The sequence below is a fragment of the Bos taurus genome, chromosome 2, assembly GCF_002263795.3.
Source record: "Bos taurus isolate L1 Dominette 01449 registration number 42190680 breed Hereford chromosome 2, ARS-UCD2.0, whole genome shotgun sequence".
In the NCBI taxonomy this organism is placed as follows: domain Eukaryota; kingdom Metazoa; phylum Chordata; class Mammalia; order Artiodactyla; family Bovidae; genus Bos; species Bos taurus.
The window spans coordinates 120275377-120298940 of NC_037329.1; the positions used below are offsets into that span (position 1 = coordinate 120275377).

Below are 23564 nucleotides of genomic sequence, written 5' to 3' on the forward strand. Positions count from 1 at the left end.
GAGAGACCTGGGTTTGATCCCTGGGTTGGGAAGATCCCCTGGAGAAGGAAAAGGCTACCCACTCCAGTATTCTGGCCTGGAGAATTCCATGGATTGTATAGTGGACATGGCTGAGTGACTTTCACTTTCACTTTACTGGATTAGAGTGGGTCCTACTCCAACAGGACTAGTATCCTTATAAGAAGAGGGCAAGTTGGACACAGACATACAGGGAATGCTGTGTGATGATGGAGGCAGAGATTTGAGTGATACACGACTAAGCCAAGGATTGCTGGCAACCACCAAAAGCTAGGAGAGAGGCACTGATTAGATTTTCCCTCTTCACCCACAGGAAAGAACCAATCCTGCTGGCACTTTGATTTTGGACTTCTGGTCTCCTGAATTGTGAGAGTAAATTTTTATGTTAAGTCACCTGGTTTGTGGTATTTTGTTACAGCAGCCCTAGTAAACTAATATACTTATCCAAGGCCATTATTTGGAAATGATCCCACTGATGGATATTAACAGAGCCCTTAAAAGCACCAGCGGCCCTGACATGTCTCCAAATGTTCATTGAAGATGAGTCATCATTGTGTCTCTCCTAGATCTCTGGGGGTAAAAAAAAAAAGCAGCAGCAGCCTGATTCCCCCAGGGAGAGGGAGGAAAGCCTTCCACATGATTATTTAGCAGGAATAGGATGCTAGGAGGTGGGGAGGAGGGTTGCCAGCTGCTTCTCTTCCCCAATGGGGACAGTCCAAGAAAAAAAGGAGGCTTTCATCACTATAAGAGGATGTCATAGTCATTTACTTTCACCCATTCAGTAAACACACGTGGAGCACTTACTGTGCTGGGCACTGCTAGCCACCAGGGACAGTGTGTATATGGATGGGAGAGGAATGCTAAAGAAAGAGAACTGAGTTCCAAGAGCTGAGCTGGAGTGGAAAGCCTATGGCATGGAGGGTCATTAGCATGGACTTGGGTATTAGACAGTCCAGGCTTGAATCCTGGTTCCACCACTGACGTCCACTGTGTTTTTGGGTAAGTTCACATCTTGGACTCCAGGTGTTCATTCTACTCTAAGTATATATGATATATAGCACAGGGCCAGTGTTAGTGCTCACTAAATATTAGTTCATTACTGTAAAGTAAAGACATCACTAGAAATATCTCAGTAAAAGAGAAACATGATTATGGTCAAGAAGGATCTCTGTCCTGAGAGTAGGAGGCTCTCATCACCTCCTACCAGATACGATCTTACTGGAATGCTCAGAACAACTCCAGGAGGAAGTAAGTCTCATTCTACAAATAATGTAACTCTGGCTTGAGGGTGTAAAATAACTTGACCAATTTCACAGAACAGAATGCGGCAGAGTCCACATTCAAAGTAGAACCCTGAAGCACATCTTCTTCCTATTGCAAGTCAGAAGGGAAAGGGGCAGCATGTAGTTAGGAGAGGGTCCAGAGCATTTTTCTTAGGGCTGCGGTCACCTCTACAGAAAGTACACTGTTGTATTGGACTCCATGTTTATTTTGTTGAATTAGCAAACATATCTCCAGGGCTTCCTGGAGTGAACACCTTATGTTAGTCACTCATTGATCTTCACAAGAGCCTGTAAGGTGGGCACTGTATTTTTCCCACTTTGCAGATGTGAAAATTGGGACACAGAGAGGTTAAGCAAGTTTCCCAAGGACACAGAGAGAGAGAATAATGGAAGCAGGGTTCACACTTGTTTCTTCAGCCGCAGAGACAATGCTCTTAAATACTGTCTATACCGCTCCATCTTTCAGGATGGTGGCAGATTGGTTGTTGAAGCGTGTGCATCGGGGGACGGGGAAAGGATTAACATCCACCCCTGCAAGCCACCCTTTGGTGCTATTGCTGCAATAAGCCCTGAGTAATTTGACCCTATAAGGTGAATGGCAGGATGGGGGCTGTTTAGCCCTGGGATTCTCTGAGTCAACAGCTTCTCATCACTGCCCCACTTCCTGAAAACTCTTTACGCCTCAGCTTTGGAAACCCTTTGAGCACAAAGAACTCATTTCCTGTGGCCAGGAAGGTCGGGAAGAGTTCCTGATGACAGCTCATCTCCCTCATTAAGGCGCTCATAAAAGTGTTTCAAGAAGCCTGACTTATGGCTCCACTGTTTGTCAAGATCCCTTTCTGCAAGGAGCCACTCCGGTAATTTGGTGCTAGGAGATGTACAGGAGAAACCAGCTCCTTTGAGTCCAGGAATTATTTATGATCCTAAGAAGAGAGGATGTCATTTGGAGAGATAACAAGCCTTCACCAGCACAACAGGCTGTTTAATATGCCACAAGGGATGAGAGACAGCTCCAGAATTCCAAAGCCAGCTAGGAAACTTTGAGAGATTCTGTACACGTGGGTTGTCTGTTCCTACTAAAGCTCCTGTGTCAATAACAGCTAACAATTATGGAGGTTTTACTTCTAAGCCATAGCTTGTGCTAAATACTTTTTGTTCATTAATTCATTTGATTCTCACACCATTCCTATCCTATTTTATAAATGAGGACATTGAGGCAGAGCAGTTAAGTAACTTTCCCTAGGCCACACAATTAGTGAGTAGGCAAATTAGGATTTTAACCCAATTAGGTCTGCCTCCAAGTTTGGGCTCTTGAACACCAAACATCACAGCTTAGGAGGAAATTGGGTTTTAAGTCAGCCCAATAAGGCTAAATGTACTTACAGACAAAATTACATTTGCTAATCTCTTTAAATGCCTATAAAGTTTAGTATATTTGGTTTGAGGTATTACTATTTTGTCCAATAATTAGTTAGAGATCCACTGAGCTAAACTAGAGGAAGAAGTAGAGGAAAGCCTAAATGGAGGCGCCTATTCTTTTAAGCTATTCAGCCTTCACCAAGCTATCAAATTCCCCAGGGGTAAAATTGAAGCACTGAGAATAATAGAGTGTCCTTAACCCACCTGCAGAGGTGACTCTGTTTTCCTTTAATATTTAGCCTCTGTGACCTTAACACATATCACCTGTCATGTAATATTTTGCAAGATTAAAGAGAACATGGTCACATCTTAAGAGGATAGGAGAGAAAGTTCTGTTTGAGAAGGAGTTCTGAAGTCTGAATCTAAATTAAATGAGCCTAGTCCCAATGAGACTCTAGGAGACTAGCTTTGCAGCCGGATAAACCTGGATTTGAACCCTTGTCTGTTACTTCCTAGCTGTGTCACCTTGGGCAATTTACTTAACTTCCCAAAGCCTCAGTTTCTTAATATGTAAAATAGTCATAGCAATACCATCATGTTTGAATTAAAAAGTTTATAAAGTAGCAAGCTTGAGTGTAAATCATAGTGATTAAGCACTAGTTCTTAATAGCTGTTTGACCAAAGATAGATCACTGTCACCTCTCAGAGCCTCATTTCTTATCTGCGATTTGGGCATCATTGTTCTGCCTACTAATCTCAAAGGTCATTGTAAGGAAACATTAAAGCCCTGTACAGAATTTCTATGAGGATTCTTCCAGCTGCTTGGTATACCTGGAATTGTGAGGAGGTGCTGGGAGACCCCTACTGGAGAAAATAACTCAGGGGCCCTGAAGTCAGAAATGGGCTTCAATCTCTAGTTTTGTCATTCAGTGTGCCTCTGTGACTTTGGGTGAGTGATCTACCCTCTCTGAGCCTCCTCTTTCCCTTCTACCAAGTGGGGTTACAGACATCACAGGGTTATCCAGGGAATCATATTCTGCAGAAAAGTGTTAGACCCATGGTAAACGCACGATAAATGTCTGCTGAATCTGAATACTTCTGAGAGGAGCCAAAGGAGCCAAATTCAGCCCCTCGCCTTCCACGGGGTGGGAAATGTGGGGATGCCTTCACACCAGCTCAGGTAGTGAAGATGCTCTGTGCCTCCCCCCTTCACCCCCTCCCTCTCAGACGTTGTCATGGCCACCGGTTCAGGCCCGGAGCAGCACCTAGGCGTGTTCAACCCAATCCCCGCCTCTCCACAGTGCCAATTGGCTGGAGAGGCCACGTGACGCACGCTGGTATGCTAATATATGGTAATCGCCCCCACGCCCCTCCTCCCCAGGCCTTGGCCGAGTAGCCAGCAGGGTGCGCGGCGCCGAGCCGAGGGGGCGGGCTGAGGGGCGGCCCCCGGGAAAGAGCAGCCAGGTGGAGGAGGAGCGCGAACGCGACCGCAGGTAACGGGCGGGCGCGTGCGCGCTGGGGCCAGCTCGCGGCGGACTGGCAGCGCGCGGGGCATTCCGGCCGCCGCGCTACCGGCTTAACCCTTTGGGAACCCAGCTGTCAAGGCCGGGCCGGGCCGGGCTGCGCTGGGCGGGGCATTGCCGTGGGCACCGGCAGGCAGGCGGCGGCGGCCTGACCTGGGATCCGCGCCGTGGGGCCCGCGTGGGGGCCGAGCAACCGGGCGAGCGGATCGACCGGCCGCCGCACGCCCTGGGGGTCGGGACGCAGCCGGGCGAGGACTGCGGGGCAGCTCTGGGGCCGGGACTCGCGGGGGGCTGCGGGGAACCGGCTGGAGTACCCGCACTCGCGCGGTTTCTCTGGGGGGGGGGCCCGAGTCCCCCGCCCCCCAACCCCCACCGCCCAGAGGCCCGCGCCTGAGTAGCCCGTGGCCTTGCGCGGCCTGCGTCTACTCCGCGCGTCCCGCGGAGTGGAGGAGACCTGGGGGTCGGGCCTGACCTCGGCGCTCCCTCCCAGCCGCGGCCTGACAGCCCAGCCGCCGGCACTTTTGACCCGGAGTCAGGCTGGGGCCCCGGTGGGACGAAGGCAAGAGCGGTGCTTGGGGGGCACCAGCCAAGGGACCTGGGGATTGTCGGTGCTGGGAGGAGCTGACAATCCCCTAAAGGAAAAGCAGGCCCCCCAAGATTTGCCAGGTTTCAGAAGGAGGGATGCCCAAGAAAGGCACTGGGCCCTGGTTTTCTGTGCTGGGTGATGGCCTGACACTCATGGGAAAAGGTCACTGCTGGACACCTGGATCGGGTCTGTCATGTCCAGAGGAAGCGGCTGTTTGCGTGAGTTTCTAACAAATTTCTTATTAGGCCAGGATTAAATTTATCTTCCTCCCTCACTCTCCTATTAGGTCTGCTAGAGAAGTGTGTTTTTTTAATTACCCACCACCACCAGTTCACTAAGAATGGTGGCAGCTTTAGGCTTACAGTGTAATTTAGCTTTCACTACAATGGAAATGGTAGGATGGGCCGTGTGCCACTAATACTAAGCTTGTCCTGGGAGCTTCTTGGAAGTGGTGGGGGGGGAGGGGGGGCGCGGGAAGACGGCTATTTCTCTCAGTAGTGCAGATGACCGGTGATATCAATAGAATTTTTTTGAGTCTAAAGTCCTTTCTTCTGAATCAAGGGAAAGTGCAATTACACATGAAAAGTACCAGGACCCAATTTGATTTTTGCAAGTGAAGTGCAAATTTCACTTTCATGTTGCTCTTGATGTCTTTTATCACACAATAACAAACTCTTGCTGTTTGCCAGGCACTCTGCTATGTCTTGGGGATGCAAAGATGAATAAGATAATTAATCCTTGTCCTCAGAGAAGTAGTAGGAGAGACAGAAATAAAATTGGCAGTTGAAGTGGTAACAGCATAATAGATGTGTCGATAAAGAAGCACAGAGGAGGGAACAGATAGCTGTGTGAGATGATCTGGGAAGGCTTCCCAGAAAATAACACGTTTAAGTAAGGTCTTGAAGGATGAATAGGAGTTTGCCTTGCAGGGAAGATTGGAAAGAACAGAAAGAGCAGCCAAAGCAGAGGAAACTGTGAATATAGATGCTTTAGTTTAGTTTAGTCTAGTCACTCAGTCGTGTCCGACTCTTTGCGACCCCATGGACTGTAGCCTGCCAGGCTCCTCCATCCTTGGGATTTTCCAGGCAAGAGTACTGGAATGGGTTGCCATTTCCCTCTCCAGAGGATATTCCCGACCCGGGGATCGAACCTGGGTCTCCCATATTGTAAGCAGACGCTGTACCATCTGAGCCACCAGGGAAGTCCTAGAGGCTTTAGGAGTATGGTATCTCTAGGCAACAGCTTTAATGCAGCCATAGCCTTTTTCCTTTCTTGACAAAGTAACCTAGAGTTTCTAATTCCCACCACAGTTTCCAGTGATAGATTCCATCTTGTTGATCTTCTCCCCCGCATTTTTCCCTCCTCGTTTTTTTGAGCTTCACTCCTGGTCTCTATCACTCATATCTTTCCAAGAAGGGTCCAACCATATGAAGGTGGGAAAGGAGTCATTTGCTATAGCTCCAAGGTAGAGGGTTGGAACACTGGGCGTAGATGTGATGCTAGGGTCGCCGTCCCAGGAGGGCAAGTCGAGACTATACAGTCAGGGAGCAATACGGGGCATGCCCAGGGAAGCCATGCTGAACGTCCAGTCTGTGAGGTCAGATTTGTGAGACCTTGAGAAGTGAGTAATCAGATGAGAGGCTGGAAGGAGCTGGACCGTGATGTGGGTCAGAACAAACAGTTTGGGACTGAGACCATAGATCATGCAGAGATGATAGAGCCTGCTGTTAGTGGTCCAGCCCTGGAGAACAGAGTTGGATCTGACAGCTTCAAGGAACTGAAGAAAAGGGCACCACCATCTCTTCAGTAGAATATTTCCAGTACTTCCTTCTTTCTGTTCTTACTTCTTTTTACTATTATCTTACTATTATCCTCTTTGATCCAGTTTCCACTCATGATTCACTTTGATTAGGCTTCTTTTACTGAGGTCTTAGCTACCAGAGCAGAGAAAATCCTGTTCTGCTGCCTTAGCCTCTGCTTCTAGAACTGTAAATAGTCCATTTTTCTCTCATAAGCCATCAACTTAGCCAGCCTGTTTTTACTTCCTGCTCCTTTGGTAACAGAGGAAGGGTGGGCCCAGCGTTGGTCAAGTAGACCTCATCTCCAAAACTCACCTAATGTTTGACTCAGAGAAGGGGCCTTTTAGTTTTGCTGAAATCAAAATTTATTTTTAGAATGGAACATGGTGAATTTTTGGCAAATCCCCCTCTTGAACTCTAGTACAGATCAAGCCTCATAAAGAACATGACACTGGGTTGATAACGCTTAATTTGCTCTGCTGAGATTGACAATTCTGTAAGTGCTGAGACTCACAGGTGCTACTTAAGCAATCTTCTCAATCAGCATGTTTACTGAGCACCTGCTTGTGTGTAAATACTGTGCTGTATTTGAGCTTTGGAGGAGACAGGAAAATGAAAGAGGTGCTATAGTCCAGGGGTTACTTTCAGCTAAACAAGGATCTGGATCCCAGTTCTAGAAGTTACTTGCTGTGTGACTTGTGCGTGTTATTTGACCTTGTTTCTTTGTGTGTAATAATGCCACCTACTTTATAAACTTGTGAGAATTCAGTATAAAGCATACTTCCGTAAATTTTCAAAGTACTAAACGTGTGATATTATCAGAATTGCAAAAAGAGATCATTGTGGACTATGATTATCAAGGAAGGCTTTTTTTCAGAGACACGGTGGATTTTTTTATATACAGAGAAGGAAAGTGGGAGGGATTTCTAGACAGGAGAAAATATGTTCATAAAACACAGGACTGGAGCATGGAGGAAAGTTTTCAGGGGTCAGTTGATGAAACTGACCAATGTGGCAAGATCAGAAGATTTAACTATAGATGTTGTAAGATTGGAAGTGTTGATTGAAGCCAGATTTTTTTAAATTTATTAATTTTTTAAATTAAAGAATAATTGCTTTACAGTATTTTGTTGTTTTCTGTCTGAAACTAGATTTTAACAGGCATTGAATGCCAAACTAAGGAGTTAGGGCTTTATCCTGTATGATGGAAAGCCTGAAGATGTTTGGTTGAGGAAATGGGGGTTATAAAAGTAGTATGTTAAGAAGACTCTCAACAACAGTGTATAGAATAAACTTTAGAAGGGGTAGAAAGAGAACTGTACAACCAATTAGCTGGTTATTTAAATCGTTCAGATGTGAGGGGAGAAGGAATTAAATTAGGACGATGGCAGTGAAAATAGAAAGAGGTAGGTTCAATAAGTGTTATAAAGCAGGGGTCCCGAGGCCCTGGGCTGTGGTCTATTAGGTCAGCTGCACAGCAGGCAGTGAGCAGCAGGTAAGGGAAAGAAGCTTCGTCTGTGTTTACAGCCACTCCCCATCACTCACATTACCGCTTGAACGCTGCCTCCTGTCAGATCAGTAGTGGCATTAGATTCTCATAGGAGCTTGAACCCATCTGTGAACTTAGCATGTGAGGGATCGAGGTTGTGTGTTCGTTATGAGAATCATCCTGAAACCATCCCCTGACCAGCCCCGGTCCATGGAAGAAGTATCTTTCATGAAACTTATCCCTGATGCCAAAAAGGGTGGAGACCACTGTTATAAAGGAAGCATGAACAGTACTCTGACTGATAGATATGGAGAACAAGAAGGAAGGAAGAATCAAATATAGCCTTGAACTTGAGTGACAAGATCAACAGAAATAAGGCAGATGGAAAGAAAACTCAGTTTGGGGGAGAAGAGGAAAAGCTAAGTGCTAGATATCTTGAGGTGATACTGGAATTTATAAGTGGGTACATCCCCTAATTATTTGGAAGCTGGTGGGGGAGGCACTAGTGTTCAAAAGAGAGAAGTCAGGGAGTCTTATATGTAGGAGATCATTAAAGCCATGTGATTAGCGTAGTTCCCGCTTGATTCTTAGTGGCGTGACAGCATAGAAATAGAGGCGTAGAGGACCAAGGCTAAGCATGGAGATTGCCCGCATTCAAGGAGGTAAGAAGAAATGGGGCCAGTATGGTGGAAAATAAGGAATATCACAGAAACAAGAGAATCATCTTATTTATTCACCCCACAAACCCGATAGATACCTATCAGACATGCTGTTGGCCATGAGGGTATAGTACTGTAGAAATGAAGCAAAGAGAGGGTTTCAAGCTGAAGCGATTGATCAGTATGAAATTTTACATAAAAAGTGGGAAATGTCCATTCTATTTAGTGAACAAGAGTCATTAGTAGCTTTTTAAAAATAACCTCAATTTTGTGGAGGATAGCCATAGGGCTGTTAAATACCAGATTAAAGAGGATGGGGGCATGAGATGTGGGTAAGAAATGGAGACAGCGTGTATTTACCTTCTGCATGTTTGGCAGTAAAAGGAAAAAGAAATAGGGAAGAGATTAGAGAAGGCGGAAGAGTCAAACAGAAGATTTGCTCTTCCCTGTCTACTTCATTATTTTAGTTGTCCTGAAATATCATTTTCATTCTTTCATATCCTTAACAGCAGTTCAGCAATTCATTTCTTAAACTTACTGCTTTGAGAATTACCTGTACCTTTCATTGAACAATAATAGATAGCTACCATTTATTGAGTGCTTACCTGTGTTAAGCACCTTGTATACATTCTATTCATTATCCCATTTAATCCTCACAGTACTGAACTGCAACCATACAACCTACTAGAAGCATGGAGAGGCCAAGTGAATTGCCTGATCGCATAATTAATGAGGGGCAAAGATGGGATGTGGACCCAGCTTTGACTCTCAAGCTCTACAAAAGGACCATACTATACTGTCCCTGAAGGCCAGGCTAGCTTTACGGGTGTGTGACCTGTGCAGTCTCCCGGGGCCCTGAATTTATACAGACCTCACACTCAGTTGAATGCTCTGTTGTTGCTCTCTTGAAATTCTTGATAATTTTTTAACAAGGAGACCTGCCTTTTTATTTTGCACTGGTATGAAAGTGGTTCTACCCAAATGTATCAATACTCCTTCCTAAAGCTAGGAAAGCATTTGTCCTGATAATTCCTTTTGGTTGCATAACCTGAAGTCCTTGCTATATCATGGTACACCATCACATTTTCCTGTCTTTTCATTTTGACTCCTGATATAAAGGGCAAAAGGGGGGTATTTTGAAATTCAAGTATTAATAGATATCCAGTATGAAAAGAAAAAAGAGGCAAGGAATTATTTGCCCAGAATGGCTTCTGGAACCTCATTCATCATATCATGAGAGTATGATTAGATCGAGTTACTGTCCTGATCCTGTTGTTACTCCCAATTTAAGTAAGAAATAGTTAATTTATATTTCTTGTGTAGTCAGAAGTTCCCAACTGCTAGGAAGCTGGGAAGACCATTTCATAACCTACTGAAACAGAAATTGGGGTCGAACAGGTATTTGCCCTGATCTGATAACTTCTTAACCAGACTGGAGCCACTGGGGACTACCCAGCAGGTTTGAAACATGTGGCCCTGTTCCCCACATTTATCATGAATGTTACTATCCCTTTCTTGGCTTTTTTGCCCACTCTACTCCTTCATCTACCTATAGGGATCATGAAAACCAGAAACATTTAAGTTTTGGTATTGTCTTTGGTCTTAGGCTTTATAATCACTACTTGGAACTGACAACAAGTTCAGTTTTTCTGGTTTTCATGGTTATTGCTCTCTAGAAAACAACATGTACTCATTCTCAGGCTCCTCCCACTCCCAGTCTCTCTGAGTAATCATTTGACCAGGTACTGGCCAAATCCTGACACCACTTGACGCTAGCTGACCGCTTGACCGAGTCCTAGCACCAGCCAGCATAGATTCCTTTGTGAAGGATCTCAGGCAGGGTTTTGCAGTTGTGTTGCTTTCTCTATCACCAGCGTCATTCCCATTCCAGAACAAGCTACTTCCTTTCACTCCACTCCCATCATGGGTCAAGTGAGCCTAAGAATCTGTGAAATGAAAACCATGAAGAGGTTAGAGTACGGCCTATAGTACACGTCAGGAAAGCGTCTAGTGGCCTGGTGCTCATGGTCTCCTGCCTGCGCTGCTTGCGGAGTCTCCATAAGGCACTGCAGTAATTCTCTATTGCTTAAACAATTATTCCCGAATGTATCAGCTTAAAACAACAAGCTTTTCTGTCTTTTAAGATCAAAGTATCACATCTCGGAAGCATCTCCCAGTTTGCTTTTCATGAGTCGTATCCTTCCTCTCTGGCCTTCCTTTGTGCTGCTGCTGTTCAGTCACTCAGTCATGTCTGACTGACTGAGACCCCAGGGCGTACAGCACGCCCGGCCTCCCTGTCCTTCCCATCTCCTGGAGCTTGCTCAAACTCATGTCCATTAAGTTGGTGATGCCATCCAGTCATCTCGTCCTTTGTCATCCCCTTCTCCTGCCTTCAATCTTTCCCAGCATCAGGGTCTTAATTCTAATGAGTCGGCTCTTCCCATCAGGTGGCCAAAGTACTGGGGCTTCAGCTTTAGCATCAGCCCTTCCAATGAATATTCAGGGTTGATTTCCCATAGGATTGACTAGTTTGATCTCCCTGCAGTCCAAGGGACTCTTCAAGAGTCTTCTCCAACACCACAGTTCAAAAGCATCAATTCTTTGGCGCTCAGCCTTCTTTATGGTCTAACTCCTACATCTACACATGACTATGGAAGAACCATAGCTTTGACTATACGGACCTTTGTTGGCAAACTAATGTCTCTACTTTTTAATATGCTGTCTAAACCTAGACCTGTTTGTAACATCTTATTAATAGCACTTAAAACATTGTTATAATTGCTAGGGACTCAGTCTTTTTCATACCTGTAGCTTCAGTTCCTAAAACTATTTCTTGAACATAGAGGATGCTCCATAAATGGTTGCTGAGTATACTTAAGAATGGCTGATACCTTTATATGCTTTTTATTTATTTAAATTTTTATGTGTACTCTCTTCTTTAGTATGTATACTACAAAGTACCTAACTTTGTGCCCTATGATAAATACATTCTTCTTCATCTCTCTGTCTAGAGATGTGTCATTGTTGTTGAAGATATAAAGAAATCATTGTATATGTCAAAGATTCGGCTTGTCAACTCACCTTCTCCAAAGAGAACTTTTTGAGCTTGTTTCTGTCTGGAAGTTCCTGCTCCACCCTGAAACTAATTCTGGCCCTTGTAGGAAATCATATAATGAGCCCCTAGCCCAGAGATACTTGGTTCAATAACAAAGCCAATGCTGGATCACTATTGAAATATTTGACTATAAACTTTATGAAAGCAAAACCTGGGTCTGGCTTATCCACTGCTATATTCCCAGCACCAAGCACTGTTAGATGTTTAATAAATACTTGGTGATTGAATTAAGGACACTTTATTCTTAATATTCATATCACATTCCTTTACCCAGGTCCTGAGCTCTGATCACCCAGAGTCTTAGGCCTGAATTCATCATTTCACAGGGCTTAGACATCTTTGTCTTGGTCCTTGACTCGTCTCTTCTAGCTCTTTATCATAGCTGATCTCGCTTAACTTAGAAGTAAAGTACATCCTCCTCTCTTGATCTTCCTTAACTAATAATATTGACCAGATGCCATTAGGAGAATTTTCTTTTCTTTATCTATAGCCAGAAATATCCAGCACACATATTTGATGTGTTTTAAAATATTTGAACTGAACAGAATTACAATTTAGATTTCAAAAGAAAGGGGACAGTCCCCGCAAGAAGTGAGCTTTGGCTAGAAACCAAATTCTAACATTTTGTGAGTCTGTTAAACTGATTAACTTGTAAGCTTCAGCGATTCAATGCAAATTAATTTTTATACCAACCAGCGAATCAGAGGAGGGGAGGGAATTGAGTGTGTAAATATGGTTGCCAGGGAAACTTTTCGTAACAGAAGAGAGAACCTCCCAGGAATTTATACAGGCCCAAGACACCAATGTAACCTGATCTTCCTGTGTTCTCTTTCTGATGGGGGAGGAAACCAATGTAGAAACCGTGGATACAGAGAAAGGTGGCTCTAGGCTTTTCTAAAGACTTGAGGAGTTGAGTTGTCCCTCTTGAAGTGGGAATGAATATTTTCTCTAGGGGAAAGATGACTATTATAAGGCACCCATTCCTTCTGAAGAAAAATCTGGAAATGCAGAGCTTCTCTGAATCCATGTGTGAAAGAGTTTTCATTTATTCACATATTTATTCATCAGGAAATATGCTTATAAGAGATAGTAATTTGATGATATTCTACTGCACATAGTGGATGTTCCTTAAATTTTGTCTAAATTAATCTTTTGAGGGGTGGGTGATGTGGACTTACATATTTAATGCTTTTTTAAAAAAGTAAAATTATGTTTTTGTAGAAAAAGTGTAAATCCAATTGTATCCTCTGAAAAGTGAAAGTGTTAGTCACTCAGTCGTGTCTGACTCTTTGCGACCCCATGGACTGCAGCCCGCCAGGTTCCTCTGTCTATGGAATTCTCCAGGCAAGAATACTGGAGTGGGTTGCCATTTCCTTCTCCAGGGGATCTTCCTAACCCAGGGATCAAACCCGTGTTTCTCATGTCTCCTGCCCTGGCCGGTGGGTTCTTTACCACTAGCGCCACCTTCACAGCCCTGTTCAAGTCTTCACCCTCCCTGTGCTCCGTGTTCTTGTGTGTAATGGGGATAATAATAGTACCTGCCTCAAAGGATTGTAGAATTAAATGGGTTAATACCTGTAAGGTGCGCAGGAACACCTTTACTATTTCCTGTGACCTCCTGGAAATACGGTCAGTTGCATTTTAAGGAGGAGACTGTTGTAATGTAGAGGGGTATGATAACTTCCCTAACTGCTAAGTCACTTCAGTCATGTCCGACTCTATACGACCCCATAGACGGCAGCCCACCAGGCTCCCCCGTCCCTGGGATTCTCCAGGCAAGAACACTGGAGTGGGTTGCCATTTCCTTCTCCAATGCATGAAAGTGAAAAGTGAAAGTGAAGTCGCTCAGTCGTATCCAACTCTTAGCGAAAGGGAAATTTCAGTACTAAATTAAGGATGAAAATATTCTGAGCTCAAAGTTAATGTACAACTATAACTTCCCTAAAGTTGTACATTAACTTTGGGCTCAGAATATTTTCATCCTTAATTTAGTACTGAAATTTCCCTTTCTATTCAGTAAGAGACAAAGAAAATGAGAGCATGACAGAGGAACTTGGCTTTTGGAACATTCTGAAATGGTGACACTAAAGCGTATGAAAATGAAATTGCTTTCTCAAAGGCAAAATGAGTGTGAGAAATGGTTGGGGAAAATACAAGATAAGAAGTACCATCCTGGGCCAGGCCTCCAGTATATCCAGCCCCAAATTCTGTCTCTGATCAGTAACAGAGACAATTGGAGGGGAGCATTGTAGCTGCCATCCGTGGCACAACCTTCTAATTATAGGGAGGGACTTGTGCATCCCTAAGTGTCTCTTGGGCTTCCCTGGTGACTCAGCTGGTAAAGAATCCTCCTGCAGTTCAGGAGACCGGGTTCAATCCCTGGGTTGGGAAGATCCCCTGGAGAAGGGAACGGCTACCCACTCCAGTATTCTGGCCTGGAGAATTCCATGGGGTCACAAAGAGTTGGACACAACAGAGTGACTTCACTTTCAAGTGTCTCTTAGTAGTACTGCTACATCTTGTTCACCCAAGTATTTAAGCTTTATTTCTACTTTTGGCCTTTAAAATCTGTTCTTTGCTTTTTTTGTTGTTCAAAAAACATTTCTGAAGCTTCCATATCCCCATACTAGTAGCTAGGGATGCAAAGATGACTCGAACCCAGTCCTGGCAGTCTGGAAGTTTCTGAAGGAAGAGAGACATGGAAACATCAATTATGGTATCGTACTTAGTGCTCTAATAGAAGTATAGACAGGCATCCCTCAGAGCTCAGTTGGTAAAGAATCCGCCTGCAGTGCAGGAGACCCTGGTTCAATTCCTAGGTCGGGAAGATCCCCTGGAGAAGGGATAGGCTACCCACTCCAGTATTCTTGGCCTTCCCTTGTGGCTCAGCTGGTAAAGAATCTGCCTGCAATGCAGGAGACCTGGGTTCAATTCCTGGGTTGGGAAAATCCCCTGAAGAAGGGAATGGCAACCCACTCCAGTATTCTGGCCTGGAGAAAATTCCATGGACCGTATAGTCCACAGGATTGCAAAGAGTCGGACATGACTGGGTGACTTTCACTTTCACTTTCTGAAAGGTTAGAGGAAGGATCACGTAGTGCTGCTTAGAAGTGTCACCATCTGGAGGAAGAGACATTTGAAATGAGGAGTGCCTCAGGCAGAGAGAGCACCTCAGAGAGGAGAGCGGCATGTGCAAAGATGGGGTGTACATGTGAGACTGTAGTACACGTGGGGGATTTCAGTAGTCCCATGTGATGGGAGCATGACATATGTTGGGCAGGGACACAAACAAAGCTGAAAAGTAGGCCAGCGTCAAACACAGAACGCTGGTTTTCAGGCCAAGGAATTTGGACTTCGTGCTGAAGGCCACAGGGAGCTGTTGAAACACTTCAGAAGAAACATGATCAGAGTCTTCTTTTCAAAGGATCACACCCCCAGTGTGGAGGCTGGTTTGGACAGTAGTGAGACAGGAGGCAGAACCCTGGGATAAAGAGGAATTCCACTGCAGCGCAGCTTCTCTACTGCCAGTAGTTTTACTATCGAATATATATATTCACATCTGTTCCTTCAACCTGGATTTATTGACGTCATGCAGGGTGCTGGGCTAACTGCTGGGGATGTAAGACAACAACCGTCTGTATCTTGGAGTTGCTTGCGGAGTTTTGTTTGCCCTGAACCCAAGCTTTCCTGAGTTTGGAGCTTTCCTGGTCTGTTTGCTACTTCATCTCAGCCCCAGTGCTGGTGCCTGGGGTGTAAAAGCATCTGGTGTGTGTTTGTCTCATCTGCTCTCTTCATGACTTACTGTCCCCATCATCACTCCTGCCTCTCCACCTTCATCTCTCCAGAGTGCAAGATGCCAACCATTTAACGAATTCCTGTAGAAAATGAATAGATTGTATCCCTTTTTTAGACTTTGCTATTTAAGTCCTTAATTTTCTCTCATTTCCCCCAAATCTCCAGTGCTGTATGTTAGCACTGTCAGTCACACACTTGACTCTTCGGGCCCTACTTCTTGTCCTTTCCTGTCTTATAAAATCCTTACTTTCTTCGCTCTTCTTTTCTTGTTTCCCCAAAGATATGCATCTCAGAATTGCAGATTGCATTATTGTCTTTGCTTTTTTTATATGGTGTTAAGGCCTTTTACCCATGAAATTATAGTCCCCAAAGGAAAAACTCTTCTATCCCCGAAAATTAATAAATGAAGATTTACATTCTATTTACAATAGAATGAAAGAGTTTTATGAGAATAGCATTTGTTACATAAAAATGAATCATGATTACAGTTTATCAAGTACCTAATATATGTGCTCATCTCCGTCCTGGGACATTATGCGAGTTCTTATTTAATTCTTACAACAACTGTGCAAGGCAATACTCTTCTTATTACTCCCACTTTACAGATGAAGAGAGCAGCTTTAAGGAGTGAAATGATTTGTCCACTGTAATATTACTAATATATATGGAAACAGAAACTCAGGCCTCAAACTCAGGCCTGATTCCAAAAGTGAAGTTCTTCGCTATTCCCTGGGAGAGTTTATATATTATTGGTATTATTTCTTTTTTGAATCTTTAGTAGAATTCACCAGTAAAACCATCTGGGCCTGGAGTTTGCTTTGTGAAATGGTTTTAAACCAAGGAGTCAGGCTCTTTAATAAATAAAGGGCTATTCAGGTTATCTGTTTTTTCTTGAGTGTGCCTTCCAAGGACTCTGTCTCGTTCACCTAAGTTGTTTACTTTGTTGCCACAAAATTGCTTGTATTCCCTTATTACCCTTATAATATCTGCCAAATCTTTCATTCCTATTATTGATAATCTATGCCTCCTCTCTTTTATTTTTCTCATCAGTCTGACTAGAGGCTTATCAAATTTTATTAATCTTTTCAAAGCCAGCTTTTCATTTTGTTGATTTTTCTCTGTAGTTTTTCTGCTTTCAATTTCACTGATTTCCAGTCTACTTAAGGTAGAAGCTGAGATTAATAATTTGAGATGTTTCTTCTTTTCTGATATATATGTTTAATGCTACAAAATTTCCTCCAAGTTATGCTTTAGTTATAGTCTATAATTTTTGATACGTAATGTTTTTCATTTCATTTGGCTCAAAATATTTTCTAATTTCCCTTTTGATTTCTTCTTTGATCCATGGATTAGTTTGAAGTATGCTGTTTTGTTTCCAGGATATTCTCAATATCTTTCTATTATTGATTTCAAATATAATTCTATTATGCTCAGAAAATGTACTTTGTATGGTTTTGATTTTTTCAAATTCATTGAGACTTATTTTATGATCCAGAATATGTGTATTCTGTTGCCATTGAGTGTAGTGTTCTAACTAAATTAGACTGGATTAGTTTGAAGTATGCTGTTTTGTTTCCAGGATATTCTCAATATCTTTCTACTACTGATTTCAAATATAATTCTATTATGCTCAGAAAATGTACTTTGTATGGTTTTGATTTTTTCAAATTCATTGAGACTTATTTTATGATCCAGAATATGTGTATTCTGTTGCCATTGAGTGTAGTGTTCTAACTAAATTAGACTGGTAATGTTGTTCCAGACTCTTATACCTTTATGGATTTTTCTGTCCACTTGTTTTATCAGTTACTAGGATAAGAGTATTCAAATTTCTATAACTGTGAGTTTTTTTCTCTTTTTGGTTCTGTCAATTTTAACTTTTATGTGTTCTGATATTCTGATGCTGAGCGCATACACATTTAGGATTATAAGCCGTCTTGATGCGTTTGACCCCTGTATCACTCTGAATTGATCTTCTTTTTCTCCTGGTAATATTTCTTGTTTTGAAGCCTACTTTGCCTGATATTGATTCGGTCATGCAGCTTTCCTGTGCTTTTTGTGTGCCTGGTATCTTTTCCATCCTTTTACTTTTAAACTATATATGTCTTTACCTTTAAAATAGGTTTCTTTTAAAAAGCTTATAGTTGGGGCTTGCTTTTTATCCAGTATTAAAATTTCTGCCTTTTAATTGGAATGTTTAAACAATATACATTTATTATAATTATTGATATGGTTGCATTTAAATTGACTATCTTGCTGTTTTATTTCTATTTATCTCATCTGTTCTTTTTTCCCCTCTTTTGCCTGAGTTTGGATTATTCAAGTTTCTTATTTCTTACTTCATTGTATCTTTATTATTGACTTGTTGCCTATATCTTTGTTTTATCTTTTTTTAGTAATTGCTTTCATGTTTATAATATACATCTCTAAGTAGCCTTGTTTATCCTCAAACAAGATTATATCACCTTATGTCTAGGGTAGAACTTTAAAACTGTATCCTTCCATTTCTCCCTTCCTGTCATCTGTGCTGTTATCATATATTTTATTTAATACGTTACTACATTTGTCTTAAATAATTATCTTTTTTGAGAAACAGCTTTTATATTTACCTACTTCTTTACTGTTTTGGACAATCTTTTTTCCTTTGCGTTTCCATCTTTTATCAATTTCCTTTAGCCTAAAGAACTTCCTTTAATATATTCAGTAGTTCAGGTATGCTAGAATTAGTTATTTCCATGTTTTTCTGTTTTAAAAGTTCAGTTTGAGAAAATTTTCACTGAGTAAAGAATTATCAGTTGACAGGTTTTTTTTTTCTTCTAGGGCTTTAAAGCTGTCTGACCGTTTCCTACGGGCTCGAATACTTTATGATAAGAAGTATGCTGTAATTCTTATCTTTGGTCCTCTGTAATGTGTCTCTTCTCTGGCTGCTTCTAAGATTTTCTGTTTATCATTTCCTCCATTTGATTATGATGCTCCTTGGAACTGTTTTCTGTATATTTATTCTGCTTGGATTTGAGCTCCTTGGACCTATGGGTTTATAATTTTCATCAGATTTGGAAAAATGTTAGTCATTATTTCTTCAGGTGTTTTTCTCTGTCCCTTTCCTCCCAGACCTCTTTTCCTTCTAAAACTCCATGAGTGTTACATTGCTGATATTGTCTCACAGGTCACTGGTGCTCTGTCCATTTTATTCTGTCTTCTGTCTGAGCTTCATTCTAGATGGTTTCTAATGTGGTGTCTTTACATTTACTTCTGAGGTTCCTATTCTGTTGTTAACCTAATTCACTGCATTTGTAATTTCAGATGGTATGTTTTAATCTCCAGATGTTTGTTGTTTTGCATCTCATTCCTCTTGTCCTCATGTTTGTTTCCCTCCACTTCTTGAGCATGTGGAACATATTTATTATAGGTGTTTGAACAACCCCGTCTGCTAGTTCTTTCATCCTTGTCATTTCTGACTGTGTTTTTATTTATATTGTTTTCTTCTGGTTCATGACTTTTTTTTCCTGCCTGGTTGTTTTTATTGGATACTGGACATTGTTAATTTTATATTCTTGTTTGCTATACTTTGCTTTGGAATGTAGTTAAGTTACGTGGAATCAGTTGGATCCTTTCAGGGACTGGTTTTAAGCTTTGTTATGGTGGGTCCAAAGCAGTCTGTATTCTAGGACTAGCATAGCTCCCACTACTCTGGCAATACCCTTCTGAAGATTCTCATTCCTTGTATTTTACAAGGTCTTTCTTTTTTTTATCATTTTATTATTTAACTTTACAATATTGTATTGGCTCTGCCACACTTCAACATGAATCTGCCACAAGTATACACGTGTTCCCCATCCTGAACCCTCCTCCCTCCTCCCTCCCCGTACCATCCCTCTGGGTCATCCCAGTGCACCAGCCCCGAGCATCCAGTATCGTGCATCGAACCTGGACTGGTGACTCGTTTCATATATGCTATTACACATGCTTCAATGCCATGGTGGGATGATTTGGGAGAATGGCATTGAAACATGTACAAGGTCTTTCTACTCCGATGTGAACACAGCTATTCCCAGCCCTGTGTGAACTCTGAGAATGGGTCTCCTAATTCGTTTATATAGTGGAATTGAGTAGTTTCCTCTCATGCCTGTGCAGATCTGTATTCAGCCAAAGACTCCAGGGAGGCCTGTCTATAAACAGAACTGTGGAGTGTGCACCTCTCTTTTGCCTTCTCCAGTGTAGCACCCATCTCTCTGGTTCTGTTTCACAAATTCTAGCCACTGTGCCCTCCTGCATCTCTGATCTCGCTCTCTTCAGCCCAGCGAGACCACTGAGCTCTGTTTGGGTTCCCCATCCTTGGGACGTTCTCTGGAAACTGCCTCCAGGCAGTAAACTGAGGCAGCCTCAGGGCTCACTTTCTCTTTTCTCTGATCACAGGCCCGCACTGTCTGTCAGCCAGTGTCTGAAAAGCATTGCTTTATGTATTTTGTCCACTTTTTTAGTTGTTCAAGGAAGGAAGGTCCTTGTTTCTCCAGTTTTTAAGTCAAAGTCTCTAACATCTTTCCTAGGGTCTTTACATGTTGATTGTTGAGTTCCTTTCTTTAAAGAAACTCTGTCACTTCAGACTTGGTTTCTGAATAGTTAAAAAGAAGATCTATACTTAAAGTAACAAAGCCATACATCTAGGTAAATCAAAATAGGGTTTGGGGGATTGAGAGACTAATTCATTGTTATTGAATGGCAGAGAGTCAAAAAGGAATTTCAAAATAGAGCTGAGACTGCCCAGATGATGATTTACTGAGGTTCCATGGTTGTACAGAGCTGTAACCAGCTCCATCTTGGCTTTAATAAGCTCCTTAACTGCCCTACTATCTGTTTAAATTCCTTCTTTGTTGATGGTCTTCAGTGTTTAAATGATCAGTTCCACAGCTCATCCCAACATTCAAACAAGGAGTGAAACATTCAGAACCGCTGAGATAAAGATCAAAAGTGTAGTGAGGTCAAAGAAAATGCTGATGGTGTTTGAACTGTGGGACCTTCCACCAACTACTGACTGTCTGGCCCCAGAACTAATATTTTTCTCCAAGTTCTTACTGGCCTCACTGAAAATAAGTGAAGCCAATTATAGCAGTCTATCCTTGGGCCACATTATGGCCAATAAATCAACCTCAAGTATTAACCTTTGCACATGCATGAGTGTGTGTGTGTGTGTATGAGAAACAGAGTTAGTGAGTGTGGGTGTATCATGGTTACATTTTTATTTAGCATCTTATATCTGCCAGGCATCTCATTTAATCTTTATAATAACCCTATAAATTCCAAATTTTATTGATGTTATACATTAGGTATTCAGTTGAAAAGCTGAGATCCAGAGATACCAAATGACTTGTTCAGATCTTCCCACCACACCATGCTACCTCTCGCGATGCCACACTGTATTCCCCTCAGCAGCGCCATAATTCTGTTGTCAATAGACCATAGACATAGCCTGGGGCCATTCATGTTGCAACCATGTACTCTGGGCCACAAGAGGGACAAGACAGAGTTGGATAGACAATAGGTGTCTTTCATTAGAAGAAGAATTCAAAGTTCATAATTTACATGCAGTGAAACAAAGCAACAATAAGGCAATGAGGACAATATATTATTTTCCACAGAGGCCAATTTAACTGAAAAAACCTGATCCATTCTTAGTACCAAACCACTTGTCACTCAGAGACAGACATTTTAGTTTGAGGTTGCAGTCACTATTAGCAAAGCCCAACAGTGTTGCAACTCTGTATTTTAAACTTCTGATCTTCATAAAGAGCCTTCACATTTGAGATTTCTATCATGGAATGGTTTTTCTGTGGTTGTTTTCTAGCTACACCAAATTCATACAATCTTATCTACTTTCCTGGCAGTGATATTGGCTTAGAGGAACACTCGAGAGCCGGGCTGCCTGGGTTTGAGTTCTGGCTTCTCTCTTACTATTTGAGTCAGCTTGGTCAAATTACCTCTTCCTGTTATTGTATCCTGTGACTTTGATAAATTCACTTTAATTCTAATAGGTTTTTTGAGTAGATTCCTTAGGATTTTTCTACAAACACAATCATGTTGTCTGCAAATAAGTATGGTATTACTTCTTCCTTTTTAATCTCTATGCCTTTTTTCCTAACTTTGTCAAGGACCTCCAGTATCATGTTGAATAGACTATTGAATCATTCCCAATCTTAAGAAGAACATATTTGGTCTTTAACTAAATAAATGTGATGTTAGTGGTAGGTTTTTGTTACATGGCCTTTATCAAATTGAGGACGTTTTCTTCTATCCATAGTGTGCTTAGAGCGGTCGAAATCGGTTATTGAATTTCATTAAGCGCTTCATCTTCATCTCTAGGGGTCATCAGATCTTGAGTATTAACCCGGTGATTTCTTAATGTAAAAACAAGAAAATAGAGCTATTCCAGCACATATTTCCTTGCTTTTTTTTTTTTTGGAAATAGGCAATATCTTAAAGTAGTTTAACATCTCCAGGCTTATTCCCTAGTTTTCTCTCAATTATGTTGGGCTTCCCTTGTGGCTCAGCTGGTAAAGAATCTGCCTGCAATGTGGGAGACCTGGGTTCAATCCCTGGGTTGGGAAGATCCCCTGGAGAAGGGAAAGACTACCCACTCCAGTATTCTGGCCTGGAACATGGGTAATTTTCTCTCAGTTATAGAGCTATGTGTTAAAGACATAATAATCAACAGTAATACATTTTTCTGGAGAAGGAAATGGCAACCCACTCCAATATTCTTGCCTGGAAAATCCATGGACAGAGGAGCCTGGCGGGTTACAGTCCATGGGGTCTCAAAGAGTTGAACACAACTTAGTGACCTTACAACAACAATACACTTTTCAAGGGATAAACAAATGATTATATTGAGTCTTCATAATTAATAATTTAAACACATTTTGGTGAAATCGGAATCAATGTCATGATAATATATCAGTAGTATTTACACAGACTTCCTGCTTCCCTGATAGCTCAGTTTGTAAAGAATCCACCTCAATGCAGGAGACCCCAGTTCGATTCCTGGGTCAGGAAGATCCTCTGGAGAAGGGATAGGCTACTCAGTCCAGTATTCTTGGGCTTCCCTTATGGCTCAGCTGGTAAAGAATCTGCCCGCAATGCAGGAGACCTGGGTTCAATCCCTGGGTTGGGAAGATCCCCTGGAGAAGGGAACGGCTACCCAGTCTGTTACTCTGGCCTGAAGAATTCCACAGACTGTATAGTCCATGGGGTCTCAAAGAGTCGGACATGACTGAGCAACTTTACTTTCACTTTCCTGATCATTTATTTCTCCTATAATCCATGGAAAAATAATCTTAACTCTATCAAGATCTTATATTTTAAAGAAATGAATATACTAGATAATGAAGCTAGCTGGGTAACACACAATTGTTGAGAAGTAGTTCTGTGCATATTTAGAAATTATTTTGGAGTAGTAATCATAATAAGCAAAAGTTTCCAGGTAAAGAAAGTCTTGGTTCTTCATCTGGTGATAAAGAAAAACAGGAAACCCCCCCTGCATAGTGGGGGCCTTGATTTTTCATTCTTGCTTTTTAACCATGACCATTATATGATGTTCATTCTCTTTATAGGAAGATATCTTTATTGTTGGTTACTAGGTATTTCTGGGGCTGCTTTTTTATAGCACCTGCTAATTTTGTAAGGAAGCCACTCAAATATAGTAAGAGTGATTCATCGCCTCCTTCTGCCAGTTCCAGTCCCACAAATGGAAAAGCACTGAAGGGGGACCTCCGCTGACTTAATCTTCCATTAAGGTTCTATTTGCATAGCCCATGATCTCGAGAGGCTTAGTGTGCTTTTGCCTGAGTCGACCTTTTGTACAAATAAAATTGAATCAAACAGATGAGTGGATAAGTGTGTCTGGAGAGCAGCCCTGGGTCTCACTGCCTGGCTCACGTGCATGGC

The 23564-nt window shown here is 42.2% G+C and overlaps 1 protein-coding gene across 2 annotated transcripts in view; it reads left to right on the top strand.

Moving 5' to 3' along the window:
• The first annotated feature begins 4072 nt into the window (after window positions 1-4072).
• The window catches only part of PHC2 (polyhomeotic homolog 2), a 114437-nt gene continuing 94945 nt past the window's right edge, over window positions 4073-23564 (top strand). The window contains exon 1 of one of the 2 annotated variants that reach the window (XM_059875717.1): window positions 4073-4153. The gene's annotated coding sequence lies outside the window, so the exon portion shown is untranslated. Of the gene's footprint in view, window positions 4154-4580; window positions 4988-23564 lie in introns of those variants that run through there. The other variant, XM_024976356.2, reaches the window with a different exon arrangement.